The sequence below is a fragment of the Cenococcum geophilum genome, assembly GCF_001692895.1.
Source record: "Cenococcum geophilum 1.58 unplaced genomic scaffold K441scaffold_3, whole genome shotgun sequence".
Classification (NCBI taxonomy): Eukaryota; Fungi; Ascomycota; class Dothideomycetes; order Gloniales; family Gloniaceae; genus Cenococcum; species Cenococcum geophilum.
Window position 1 is genome coordinate 1,800,400 of NW_027137561.1, and position 14,831 is coordinate 1,815,230.

Consider the following 14,831-nt stretch of genomic DNA (forward strand, 5'->3'; position numbering starts at 1 on the left):
GTAAAATAAACTAGAGGGCTGGCTTTAACCCCTATATAGGTTCCCGTGCGATATAAAAGACAAACTAAACGCACTAGTAGAGGCTATATACTAGGCGATTAAAAATACTATAGTAAAGATAATATTTAACGCGTGGCCCTCGCCGTAAGCCTCTAAAGCGTAGTTAGAGGAATGTATAGAAGTAGTAAAGGAAACCTAGTAGGCTTTTTAGGCGTAAAAGGCCTCCTAATTAGTACCTAATTAGATTAACTATAGAGTTATATATAATAAAAAGAAAAGGGTAATCCGGTAAGAGGCTAATAAGCTATAGAGATATACTATTAAGAAGCTAATAAACAACCCTAAGGGAGTATAGAGGTTGGCAAAATAGGCGTATATAGCGGATGGGAAGCCAAAGGCCCTACTATAGTTTCCTCCTATTAGTAGACTAGGAGAAGAGACCCTATACTATAATAATAAGAAAAAGGCCGCTATCCTTATAGAGTATTTTTTCCCACTGCCTATAGAGGCGGACCTTAGTAATATATTAGGTTTTATATACCCAGAGCTAAGAACTATAAAGAAAGAAGTTAAGAAGGAGGATATTATTACGGCCCTAAAGGGGCTTGCCCCTAATAAGGCCCTAGGCCTAAAAAAGATTACTAATTAATTTCTTAAGATATATAAAGAGTAGCTAGCCCTAGTACTAGCTAAGCTCTTTAGTAGCTATATAGTAATTAGATACCACTTAAAACCGTTTAAAAACTCTATTATAGTAGTCCTTTAGAAACCGTAGAAGCCGTCCTACTCTATAGTAAAGGCCTACCGGTTAATTGCGCTATTTAACACTATTAGGAAGCTACTTAAGAGAATAGTAACTAGTAGGTTATTTAAAATTGTAGAAGAGATAGGTATACTACTAGCTAGCTAGATAGGAGTAAAGCTAGGGCGCTTAATGTAGATAGTGCTAAAACTACTAACTTAATAGGTATATATAGTATAGAGGAGCAACCTAAACCTAGTAGTATTACTACTTAGTTTTAATATTTCCGGGGCTTTTAACTAAGTCTCCTATAAAAGGATAATCTATAATATAAAAGCCTAGGCCGTGCCCTACTAGATAATAGAGTTTATAAAGTCCTTTTTTAATAACCAAATAACGAGGCTCTTAATTAGAGGATATATAGTGTAAATAATATAGACGAATACTAGTATACCCTAAGGCTTAGCGCTATCGCCAATCCTATTTATTTTTTTTGCCTATATACTCCTACCGGAGCTATAAGGGGGCACTACTATAGCGTTTAGGTTTGTTAATAACTTTAATATACTAATATATAGTAAGACTACGGAGAACTATAGAGCCTTAGAAAGGGCGCATAAAATATATATAGAGTAGGCACGCCGGTATAGGGTAGTGTTCGCCCTAGAAAAGTACCACTTTATCTATTTTATAAGAAGCTATAAGAAGTTTAATATAAAGGCTATAGTTAATATACGTAGATTTATAAAAGGCCTAATTAGCAACCTACGCGTGCTAGGGGTATAGGTTAACTTAAAGCTTAAATAGGGACTATATATTAACATTATTAAGACAAAAACGGTTATATAAATGGCCGCACTAACTTGGCTTATAGCCTCTATATAGGGCGCCTCCTTTTAAAAGGCGTAGACGATATACTCCGCCGTAGTCCAGCTGGCAATCTTATATAAATATAGTACCTAGTACTTACCACCAGGGTAGGTAAAGCCTAAGGAGATAAGTAAAGCTAAGCTATACTAACTAGGCGTAGCGTAGAACTTATACCTCTATACTATTACGGAGGCGTATAAATTAACGCTAATAGTAGTATTAGAGTATAAGACGGGGTTTCCGCTGCTCTAAATATACCTAAAGGAGCTAGCTATAGCCTACGTAAAAAGGATATAGGAGGGGTAGGTAAGAGAACACATTAAAAGGGAGTATAATACTATATAAACTATAATAGCCTACTAGCTTTAACCTAGAATAAGGCTACTAATACGGCCTACTAGAAGGGATAAGCTTAAGAGAATAGCGGCTGCTATTATAGGGATAGATATATAGCTAGCGGACCTATTTAAAGCACAGTATAGGAAGAGTAGAAGGGCTAAGGTATAAGAGGCGTTTAAAGAGTAGTAGAAAAAGGAGTAGGAAAAGTACTAGAGTATACTTACGCACCGTACGACAGCCTAGGCCAAACTATAAAATAAAAAGGTCTATAAATACTACGTAAGGCTTACTAAGATAGAGAGTATAATTAATATGCTACTTAGAATAGAGTATATAGGGCTTAATAGATACCTCTATTACTAAAAAGTACTAGGGTACCTAACTCCGGCCTACCTATGCGGCTATAACTAATAATTAATAATATACGTAATAGTGTTTTGCCTTAGGTATACTGCTAGTTAGGTGGAAATATATTACTACGCTAGAATATCCTTATATAGAGAGCTTCTAGCTAAGCTAAAGGCTACTAAGGTAGTTATGGACTAGTTTATATAGACAAACCTTTTACTATATCTCTTATTAGCTAGGGAGCTGGCTAGGGTAAAAAGAGGAGACTAGGAAGTACCTTAAGAAGAAAAGAATAGTAGAGTACGGTAAAGTACGGTAAAGTACGGCAATATTGCGGCAATTCGCCAAATATAGTAGAATACTTAGGTATAGCAGAATCTGGTAAAATTTAGTATAACTTAGTAAGCTAGTAGAACCTAGTAGAACTTAATAAGTTAATAAAAGTTGGTAAAATATAGTAAGTTGGCAGAATATAGCAGAAATTAATAAGCTAGTAGAATTTAGTAGAAATTAGCAAGCTAACAGAATTTAGTAGAATTTAGTAGAACTTAGCAAGTTAGTAAAACTTAGTAGAATTTAATAAGTTAGTAGAACTTAGCAGAACTTAATAGAATTTAGTAGGTAATACGCCCTAGTACTATTGTAGCTATAGAGCTACGGAGCTACGTACGGACTTCTATATTACTAGCCTTATAGGCCGCTGGCCTTTACCCTACCTAAATAACCAGACTAACTAGGATAGAACTTAGGCCCTAGCTATATACCCCACCAGATAGACCTAGGAGTACGCATTAAAATGGCTTTTCTATAGCGCCTTAAGGAGACGTCTACTTATGCTTAGCAGCTACTATTTAGAAAAGAGGCTATATAGGCCGCATAATAGTAAAAGGAGAGGTTTTATCCGGCTATAGCTGTATAGTTTCCCTTTTATATATATATACCTATATAGACCCGCTATATAGACCCTAACGGGAGCCGCAATAGTATAATTAAATATCTTATCTTTATAACCCTTAAAAGGTAAACCTATAACTTATAAAGTGCTACTATTACCTTCCATAATTATTAATAATAGTAACAGTTTTTACTTTATTAACTTAATTAATAATATATAATAGAAAATATAATCTAAATAATTTAAACTCCTTATTAAGTAGGAAGGATATAAAATATAAACTTAGGAAATTTATAACTAGATTAAGACCAACGCGCCTTCCCTAGTAAAAGAATTCCATAAAGACTATCCTTTGCGGCCTACTCTAGCTAGATGGACACGATATAAAGGTAAATAACTACTACCTAATACGAATACACGAAACATAATAGCAGGAAGCTCTAAATTAAAAAGAACTCGAAATACGTCACGACGTTCATAATACGATCACGTGACACGTAAGATATTAAGGAACTTTAACCGGCGGTCGAAGTTGTCTAATTAGTTAGATCCGCCTTGCTAAGACCTACTGTAAAGATAATTGGCAAAACTCTACACCGCTACCTGACGCAACTATACGAACGCGATAAGTAATAAGTCTTAACTAAATTAAATTATTTAGACCTTCGGCTAAAAGGGGGGGTACTGTAACGGGACTAGCCCAGTTATAGTAGGAATGTCTCAGTGAAACACTCAATAGATAAATTCCGACGCTTTAACCAAATTCTGCCGAATTCTGCTAGCTTAATTAACTTCTGCCAAATTTTACTAGATTAATTGAATTCTACTAAAGTCTATTAAAGACCGCGTGCGTATATATGCACGCATTAACCACCAAGCCCCTAACTATTTAATTATATAATTCTCTTATTATTTCTTTCTCTTCTTTACATAACGTCTTATTCTTAGCGAGAGCTATATACCCTTAGATTTAGATAGAATTTATATTATTCCTTTAAATCTTCTCTAAAGTCTCTTTACGCCCTTATATGTATAAAAGTCATTAAGGTAGTTAAAGAGTATATTATTTATATACCGCTAGTACGTAGCTAGTCTATTAGTTAGTCTAAAAGGAAGTACCTTATATTTATACGTTCTATAATAGGTCTAAAATATAATAAGATCTTTAGACCTAAGGTTTATCCTAATTTAGTAGAAGGCCTAGCGGATATTAAGCTTTATAAAGACCTTAGCTCTACTTATTCGGGCTAGAGTCTTATTAAGTAGGGGTAGCGGATAGCGGTCCTTACGGGTTATATTATTTAGCTTATAGTAGTTAATGCAGAAGCAGAGTCCTCTATTTAGCTTTTTAATAAAAAAAATAGGTAAGGTAAAAAGGGCTTAGCTAGGCTTAATAAAGCCCTTATTTAGGTTATTAATAAGATACTACTTTATAGCCTATAATTTAGTAATAAACTGCTTATAGAGGGGGCTAAAGCTAAGGGTGTTTTCCTTACCCTACTTAATCTTAATCTTGTAGTTATATAGTTAGTAAGGTAAAAGTATATTAGACGCTACTTTAGAGAATCCGTCTTTAAATTTCTAGTGTTAATAGGGCAGCTCTTATTCTACTAGTTCCTTATCTATAAGCTTATTTTCTTATCCGCTAAGCTTACTTCCCTTTTTCTTAATTATTTAATTAATTTCGTATAAGCTTATTATAAAGGCGATAGTATTAAGCTAAACCAAGTTCTAGTAGAATCCTACGGCACTAATATAGTAGATATTAACTAGTAGAAGGTCCGCTAGTTTCCTTACAGCTATTTTCCGGACCATATTTTATAGTTTAGGGTTTATAATCTTTCTTAGCTCCTATTTTATCTTCTATAGGTTATCCCTCCAATCTATTAGTTTAGTATAATATCTAACATTCCTTACTGTTTTTTACAGCTATATAGGGCCTAAGCTCTCTATAGGGGGCTTTTTTAGGTCTCTACTAACTTCCTAGGTCTTTAATACGGGTAGCGTAATATAGGTAGTCTAGGGGCGACGTAGTATACAGATCCGTTATAAATTAAGCTATATATCTTTCTTAAAGGCCTAATCCCTACGCCTAGTAAATAGTATTAATCTAGGGCCGTATAAGGTTTTCTATTATAATACTAATTTCTTTTATAATAAAAGGGGTTAGGGGTAGAGTTTCGGGCTAGATAAGCCGTCTACTTTATATATTAAGCTATAAGCCTAAATAGGCTAGCTATTTTCGCCCTAAGATTATATTATAGCTACCTAGGTCCGTAATAAGGAAGGGGATATTATACTACCTTTATCTATTAACATAGAGGTATATCTATTAACATAGAGGTAAATCTATAAAATAGTTATAATAGGTAGCCCTATCTGCCTATTATACCCACGGATAGAAATTAGTTTAGGCAGTTCTTTAATAGGTATATTTAGAAAGTTAGCCAGCTTTATAGTATATTAGGTATCTATTAAGGCAAAGATATTTGCTTTAGAGTTAGCTAAAGTAAAGGTTAAAACTTAGTATCTATTGCGGAATAAAGTATAAGTGATAGTGCAGCTTTTTCTACTAACTAGCTAACCTAGATTAACATCTAATATATTAATCCCTTTTAACCTTAAAGAGGAGTCTTCCTTTAGGGTTCCTCTTTTTCTAACTCTGTACTATCCTCCTAGATTAATAAAACCTTATCCACTTTTATATTTATTAGGTAATCCTTTATATAATAACCTTTCTAACTATAAGAGAAGTAAGCTCCTTAATTACTAAGGGCTTATATATAGGGGTTACTATATATAGGCCGAGCATTCGCTAGGCCTATAGTAGGACTAGCTATATAGCTAGCTACTAAATTAGCAGTAGGCTATATAGGTAGTACTATAGGGGTTGCTAATTGTACTAGGGTATTACGGGCCGTTCTTATATTGCTTATAGTCTAATTTAAAGGGTTTTTAGCTTTATATCGTTCGGCACGTACCTTAATTTAGTAGAGGCCTTAGTTAATAGCTAAGCACTAGTCTATAAGTTCCTTTAGCGTCTATATAGTAGTTAAAACTAGTAATACGGCTCGCTGCAAGTCTAGGGTAAGCTTATTAAATAGGTTAGGCATTAAATCTTCCTAAGGAATTTAAGCCTAGCTAGCTAAATACAGAAAGCGGGTCTAAAAGGCTAAAAAGGTCTCTATTGTTTTTATATTTAGGCTTTTATAATTAAATTGGGTGTTTTATACTTTAAAGGGGTCCTTATAAATAGAAGACAAGTATATAATTATCTTTTCTCTAAAGAGGAAGGGATTTACTAAGTCCTATACGTATCGCGGACATAGGTGCGTCTATATATCCCTATTAGTACGGCTAAAGATATAGGCCATTTTAGCCTAAGTAGTAGGGAAGTAGTCCGTATTAACTTTAAGCTTATCCTATAATTAAAGCTTCTAATTATTAAATATAGGGTTAGTTCCGTCTATAAGCAATAGGGGGTTTATAACCTTTGCGGACCGTAATAATACTAATGCTATATATTAGGCTAGGGCCTTAAGAATTATAATAAGTCTCTAGGTATCTAATAACTCTTTACTAGGTATAAGGGGTTCTTTAGCTTTAAGCAGCTCTTAAAGTTATTTAATTTTAATATTAGCTACTATAAGCTTTACCTAGGGGTTTAAGTTAGTTACTATTTTACCATTGAGGTATTTAAGGGTCCTATAGCTGCTTTACCGGCCGCTGTGGTTCTTAGCATAGTAATATAGTTATTAGGGTAACGTTTAGTAGGATTCTATAGGGTTCTAGTTTATATATTCTCTATAGGTCTTATTATTCTTTTCTATTCTTTTAGTTTTATTTAATTCTTTAAGTTCTAGTAATAGTCTTTAGGTCTATTTCTATATTCTATTCTTATTTATAGTCCGTAAATATTTTTAAGTTCCTTCTTAGGAAGAAGAATAGACGAGCTTTATATTACGGACGCATTAAGTACAATGTTACGACTGCTTGGAGAAAAGTCGGAAGAAGCTAGTTAGTTAATATAAGCACGGTTTAGAATGGAACCCGTGGAACCATATAATGAGGAATAGTAAGCAGAGTCACGTAATGTGATCTGTGTAATCTGTATAATCTATAAGATCTATAATAGAGCGAATAGAGTAGACAGAGCAGACAGAGCAACGACTTTCTTAGGAGTACGGTTGTATATTTAAGGACCCTTAGTCCCTACCTAGATAGTTCTTTCCTTGTAGTGATTCTTAGAATATAATTAAAGTTAATCTATTAGGCAACTACTCCACCAGTTATTATTATGTTGTTAACTTACTTATAATACCTATATACCTAGCCTATTAACAAGCCTACCGTAGTCCCTGCTATAAGGTTCCGTTATATAATTACTACTATAGTTACGGTTTTAATAAGTCGAATAACATGCCACTAAAAGCAGCCACCACAACGCCATTGACAGCGGCAACTACGTTAGGATTAGGTAACGACACTAGTATAGCAGATACTAACTTATAACAACCTATAACAGTAAAACAGTTATAAATAATAGTTAATTAGTTAACGGGAGATAATACGGCACTTAAAAATAGGATTAATGGGATAGGAGCAGTAAAGGTTAAGTTACTATTAATTAAAAGATTCTTAGGAGAAAGATCAAAGCTTAAAGGATTCTTTACGCAAATATACTTTAAGGTTGCGTAGGAGGGAGTAAAGCTAGTAATAACTATAGATTAAGTAGCATATGTAGGATTGTTCTTATTAGGAAGAGTACTTAAGTGGTTTAAGCCTTACCTTATAGAGATATAAGCGAATGGAATAATAATAACAAACTAGGAAGTACGGTTTATATTTTTAAGCTGGAATGGATTTATAGAACGACTTATATAAATGTTTGGGGACCCAAAAGCAACGACTATAGCAAAAAGGAAGCTTTAGGACCTAACGCAACAAACCTTAGTAATTAAGTATACGATATAATTCTAAACGCTAGCTATATAACTTAAGTGGAATAATAAGGCACTTATAGCATAGTATAAACAAGGACTTAAGGCTAAAGTCTAGGATGTAATTATTTTAATAGAAGATGCAGACACCCTAAGAGAGTTAATAGATTAAGCAATTAAAATTAATAATAGGATCTTCTAAAGGGAATAGGCTAAGAGAGGCTAGGATAGAGTTCTATAATTATATAAGACGTAAAATACGCAACGACTAAAGCTAAGTTAGAAACTATGGTATGGCGTAGAGCTAATGGACCTAAGCGGTACTAAAGAAGCCTATAAGAGATGGAGTAAGAAACTATAGAAACCTAGGGGTTAAGGATTAAGTAATTATAGGACTAGGGAGCATAGGCTAAACCAAGGATCTTAGTAATAGAAGACGTTTGAGCGGACTCTATAATAAAAGCAATAGTTTAAAGATAGAGCTTATATAAATTATAGAAAATAGGGTTATTTCGCCAGAGACTATAGAGGTGGTTAAAGTTATTATGTAGTAAAGGGAACTAGACCAGTAGTATATAACACACACGTATAGAGGGACAATAGTATACTGCAAGAAACAAAAGAGTGTTTAATTAGAAGTTTTGTATTTTATTATAACAACGCATACCAAATTTATAAAGACGCTAAGTATAGTATAAGCTATTGGCTATAAGAGCCAGAGTTAAAAGAACTTAAAAGAACTAAAGAGTTAGATAAAGAATAAGATCGACTCTATAAGCTAGATTAAGATATTATAGTAACATACGGATAAAGATTAGTAACAATAATAATAGAGTCGGAGTACTTATTAATTAACAGCGATAAGGACAGTAAAGGAACTAACTAGGGGTATCTAAACCTTAATAACGCAATAGAAGTAGAAACTGAGACCGCTACGGAGTAAGGTTTAGTAACGGGCACTATAATACCGTTAGATACGGCATCTATCGCTTTATAAGACGGAAGGAGCAATATTTAGAGACGATTAAGTAAGTAGACAACTGCTAGTGCTAGCTTACTACTTAATAAAGGCAAAAGGCTAAAAGCTTAAGATTCTTAAGACGAGATAAAAGACGACTAAGATTCTTAAGAAAAGATAAGGTATGCTTAAAGACCTATAACAGACAATAACCGATAGAGCAGAGTAATAGCTTAGTTTAAGAATATACGAATAAGCTTAAGATAAGAGTTTCTAACGGCGCAAGACTTTTAAGACAAGATAAGTAAGATCTAGGACTCTTAAGATAAGATAAGGACACTAATAGAGCCTAGTTAGACTAAGGTAGGAGCTAAGCTTAAGTTAGAAGCAAGCTTAGGATTAAAGAATCTAAGGGGTTAAGAATTCGGAACGCGAATTAGGACATCTATAAGTAAGAGGCAAGGAGCTTCTTTATAGATTAGAGAATCTATAGCGCAAATAGCGACTAGACTGGGAGATAGATATATAGACTTAGATAACTTACTAGGGGAACACAGTATTTAGCCTAAAGATTAAAAAGTTAATACTAAGATTAAGAAGTACGAAGACTTCAAGGATCTACTCGTAAAACGCAACATAAAAGAAACCATAGAAGAATTTAGAGTAAAAATTATCATATAGCAAGAAAAGAAACTAGATATAAGATCTAGCATATTAGGACATATAAGGGACAGAGCACTAGTATAAAGAATTACTAATAGACCGAGAACAGGCACATTAAGAGCTAAGTAGCTTAATAAACTAGAAAATAAAGAGGATCTAGGGATTCCTATTAGGTTTAAAGAACGATATATAAAGGGCTATTATAACGTAGTAATAAGAAGATACTTCCTTGCGGATAGACCGTATATACTCCAGCAGCTGTACCAAAAGTGGTATAGGCAACGACATAATAATAAGTGGGAAGATTTCTATATATAGTTAGACGAAAAAGTTATCTAAAACCACCTAATTACAGAAAAAGCAATAAATTATATTAAGGGAGCCTTAATTATAATATTAAAGGATCTAAAGGAATAATTAGAGGACTAGAAAAGCAAGAAGCGCGTCTTAGTACTTGCGAATAAAGTCGCAACGTTTAAATTAGTGCGATAAAGGTTTAAACTTAAGGATAAAGACGAGCTAAGAGTTAACCCAAAGCACCTAGTATACTATACGCTATTATAGATTACATAATAGACGATATATATAAAATACATAAAAATCCAAAGGAAAAGAATTAGAAATACCCTATAAGGATATACTAGATAATAGATAAATAATAGTATAGGAATGCTAAGTATATACATAGCTGGCATCCGGCAGAAGTCCAAGAGGAAGGAAATTTAATGCTTTAACTAGGAAGATTCTTTACGGAAAAATGCTTAGATAGACGACAATAGTGGGAATATCTAAAAAAACACCTATTTATAGTATATTAAAGATAAAAAGCGAACTAGGTATTGGCTAAAGAATAAGTTAAGTGTAACAGAATTAAGCAGCTAATAATTGGGAAAAGTAGAGGCCCATAGGACCAGAGGGAGCTAGTAGTAGAGCCTCAGACCCTTAAAGGAATTCAAGGATAACACCTAAATTTACGAGTTAAATGGCAAGATCGACAGTTTAAGGCACTAATAGATAGTAGAGTAATAAGAAACTATATCTTACTAGTAGCAGTTAAAAAAATAGGGTTACTATATAGGCAGAAGGAACGTCCTTATCTATTAGTAATAATTTTAGGGGATTTAATAGCCTATAGAGGAGGTATTATCAATCTTAAAACAGGACCTATTTAGTTAACTATTAAAGGAAGATAAGTTGAGATGTCTTTTAACATATTACTATTAGGGAATAATAAGGCAGTATTAGAAATGCCTTAGCTATAGAAGTATAATCTAAAGATTAATTAGGTTACAGGTTAGGTCGATATTAAAAATACCCGACGCTATAAAATATAACAATAAGCCAAGCTGGTATAGTACTAAGTAGAAGCAACCTACAAAGAAACGGAAAAAGGGCTAAGCCATATACTAAAAAGATACTATAGGTATGGCAAGAAACTATAGTCACCTAAGAGCAAAAGGCTATTAAAATATATAGTATAGGACTATAAAATAGAGTTAGAAGAAGGAATAAGTTTAAGGTTCTTTCCAATCTATAAGCTTACCAAAGAAAAAGGCAGAGCACTAAAAGAGTTTGTCTAAGAAAACTTATAAAAGGGATACATTAGACTATCGCAGTCATTAGCGGGCTATCCGGTACTGTTTATACCAAAAAAAGAATAGCAAACTAAGGCTGTGTATCGACTACAAATAGTTAAACAGCATTACTAGAAAAGATAGATATCCTTTACCCTTAATTAGCAAAATCTAAGACAAGATAGGCAATGTATAAATCTTTATAAAGATAGATCTAAGATAGGCGTACTATTAGATTAGAATTAAAGAAGGCAGCCTTTAGATTAAAGGAAGGACTATATAACCCATTAGTTATGCAATTCAGGCTTATAAACGTACTAGCAACGTTTTAGAAGCGTATTAACAATATATTAGAAGAACATTTGGATGAATTTGTTATGGCATACCTTAATGATATTATTATCTACTTAATAAGTAAGGAAGAGTATGGAGAACACGTTAAATGGGTTTTAAAGAGACTATAGGAAGAACAGATGCCAGTAGCAATCGAGAAATACGAGTTCTTTACTAGGAAGACCAATTTTGTTAGATTTATTATTGAACTAAGCCAACTTAGCATAGATCTAAAAAAGATTAAGGCTATAGTAAATTGGCAAGAACTAGAGAACGTAACGTAATTAAGGTCATTTTTAGGGTTTTGCAATTACTGCAGAAGGTTTATAGCGTAATGGTTAAAGGATGTTGAACTATTTATACAGTTAATAAAGAAAGAAGAACTATAGGTATAGAGAGAGGAATAGCAAGAACTCTTTAAAAAAGTTAAAGAGTTATTTACCTAGGAGCTAGTTCTTAAGATCTATTAACCTAAACTAGAGACGGTTATAGAAATAGATGTATTAGACTTTATACTAGGAGTATATCTTATATAAAGACACCCAGACGGATAGCATCTAGTGGTATATTATAGTCGGAAAATAACACCACTAGAGTTAAACTATAACATCTATAACAAGGAGTTATTAGGTATAGTTATAGCACTAAAGAAATAGAGAGCGTTCTTATAAGGCATAGAAAAACTATTTATAGTTAAGATGGATTATAAGAACCTAACGGGGTTCCTAATAACAAAAGAACTTAACTAAAAACAGGTTAGATAGGCGGAGATGCTTATAGAATACTATTTTAAGATTTAGTATACTAAGGGCACAGACAATACGTAAGCCGATACGTTAAGTTAAAAGGCCGAGCTATAAAGTAACAATAAGCCATTAGGGGCTTTACTGCGAAAAGATATAGATGGACTAATTAGGTACAATTACCCAAAAATCGCAGTAACTTAAGAGAATAAGTTAGAAAAGATCTATAAGACACTAGAAAGCTTTTAGGTATAAAGAATTCTAGAAGCATAGCTAGAAGATCCGTAGTTAGATATATACGAAAATTGAAAAGCGAAGTATATTCTAAAAAGCATAGCAGAGTAGTTTATAGAAGACTTCTATAAGGGACTAACCTAAGAACATAATAGAGCTACAGGCTTAGTGTTAAGACTTTAGGAGGAGTACATTATTAACGGAATCTAGAGGATAGCTAGAAGAGTTACTAAAGAGTGTTTAGATTACTAAAGAAACAAACTAATAAGGTATAAGCCGTATGGAGGGCTATAACCTATTAAAATACTAGGGAGACTATAGGAGGTCATATTATGGGACTTTATTATTAAGTTACTAAAGTTAAGAGACCCTATTACCGAATAAAATCACAACGCGATCCTAGTAACAGTAGACAAGCTTACAAAGTAGGGATACTTTATAGCCTATACGGAAGAAATCTCAGCGGAGGATATTGCTAGAATCTATATTAAAGAAGTGTTTATAAGACACGGAGTACTAAGTAAAATTATATTAGACAGAGATCTAAGATTTATAGCAGTATTTTAGGAAGTATTCTTAGCAGAGCAAGAAGTTTAAGCAGCAACTTCTACCGCATATTATCCACAGATAGACGGCTAAACGGAAAGATTAAACTAGACGCTAGAACAGTATCTAAGGCATTATATTAATTACGCATAGAACAATTAGGTATCGCTATTACTAGTTATATAGTTTGCATACAATATAACACCACAAGAAGGAATAGGTACGTTACTATTTAAGGCAAATTATGGATATAAGCCAAGAACCTTATTATCGCCACATTAAGTAAAGAAGATAAGTAGTATAGCCAAGTAAAGAATAAAGAATTTAATAAATTTTTATATAGACCTTACGAAGATAGCTAAGGTGGTACAGCAAAGGATAAAAAAGTACTACAATGCTAAGAGATCTAAGGGACTAGATCTTAAGGAGGGAGATAAAGTGTGGCTACTATATAAAAATTTTAAGAGTTAACAACTAAGTAAGAAATTGGACTATGTTAGACTAGGACCTTTTAAAATTATATAGAAAATTTTATTAGTTATATTTAAGCTAAACCTACCAGCTAGGATAAAGATTTACCCTATACAGTATATTGCAATATTAGAGCCAGTATACGGGAATGTTAAACCGCCAATTTATAAGGCAGACATGTATAGAGGATAAGAAGAAAATAAATAGCAAGTTTTAAAGATTGTTAGATATAAGGACGTAGACGATAAAATATAGTATAAAGTAAAGTAGATAGGCTATAATAAAACTACCTAGGAGCTACTAGAGAACCTAAAAAACGCTATAGGAAAGGTATAGAAGTATTAAAGGAAGGAAGGTTAGGTAATATTAGTAAAGGAAAATCGCCAAAGAACGAGTTACCTAAGGGGGACCTAGAAAGAGCGACTGCCGAACTACTTAGAATTATTTCCTTCTCTATTAGAGGAGAATCCGTTCTTTTATTACTAAGTTCCTACAGACCTTATTCTATAAGCTTTTACTCCTTAAAATAAACTTTTTTGTGAACTTTCTTAAGACGAATTAGTTAAGTAGACGCAGCAAGACGAGAATTAAAAGCCCATTATTAAGCATTAGCAGCCTCTTTCTTAGCGTTACGCAAACGATAAAGTTCCGCTAAAGTAACAGATAATTTATTATTAAGCTTTACAGCAGTAAATTAAACACAAGACCCTATAATAAATTACTTAGGGAACTTAAAGGCTATTAAGAGCTATAGGACGCGTATACTTAGCATTAGAAACTAAGCAAATATCGCAAGACGATTAAATATTTACTCTAGTGCACTCTAAATAAGAGGAAGGTTGCTAAGACAAAGGACTCGCTAACGCAATATAAACTAGCCCCTCTTTCACATAACGGGAACATAGAGATGGCATTATTTTACTAAGCGATAGTATAGAAGAAACTATACGCGCATAATAAAGAGTTAAAGAAAAAGAAGGTGCTTTAGGTATTATAAGTAATAATATTAACCAAATTAATTAGACGGATATTATACCTCTAGTAAATAACTTAAAGATACTAAGTATCTTTAAGGACAAAGATAAAGAGGAGGGAGATAGTATTACGGACGCATTAAGTACGATATTATAACTGCTTAGAGAAGAGTCGGAAGAAGCTAGTTAGTTAATATAAGC